Source organism: Buceros rhinoceros, unplaced genomic scaffold (genome assembly GCF_000710305.1).
Source record: "Buceros rhinoceros silvestris isolate BGI_N320 unplaced genomic scaffold, ASM71030v1 scaffold39092, whole genome shotgun sequence".
NCBI classification, from domain to species: Eukaryota; Metazoa; Chordata; class Aves; order Bucerotiformes; family Bucerotidae; genus Buceros; species Buceros rhinoceros.
The window spans coordinates 609-836 of record NW_010397823.1 but is presented as its reverse complement, the minus strand read 5'-3'; the positions used below and the strand labels follow the sequence as shown (position 1 = coordinate 836).

At 66.7% G+C, this 228-nt stretch overlaps 1 protein-coding gene across 1 annotated transcript in view; it reads left to right on the top strand.

The window, feature by feature from the left end:
* The window catches only part of LOC104488805 (low-density lipoprotein receptor-related protein 1-like), a gene marked incomplete at both ends in the record, with an annotated part of 6,073 nt that overhangs the window by 5,426 nt on the left and 419 nt on the right, over window positions 1-228 (top strand). The gene's annotated exons all lie outside the window — the stretch shown is intronic.

The following is a 228-nucleotide window of genomic DNA, read 5'->3' as shown; positions in this document are numbered from 1 at the left end:
GAATGCGCCGGCTCCCACCGCCACGTGAGTCCAGAGGCGGCCCCAGCAGCAGGGCCGGGGCAGGAGAGTGACGAGTGTCGGTGCTGGGGCTAGCACATTGTCAGAGGAGAGCAGAGCTGTTCCTGGGGCACAGGGGGGTTGGGTCGTCCCCTGGAGCAGACATGGGGGGGCAGGCTGCCTTTGGGCTGGTGCTGGCAGCCCCATCCTCCCTACAAGTTGCCTTTTGGT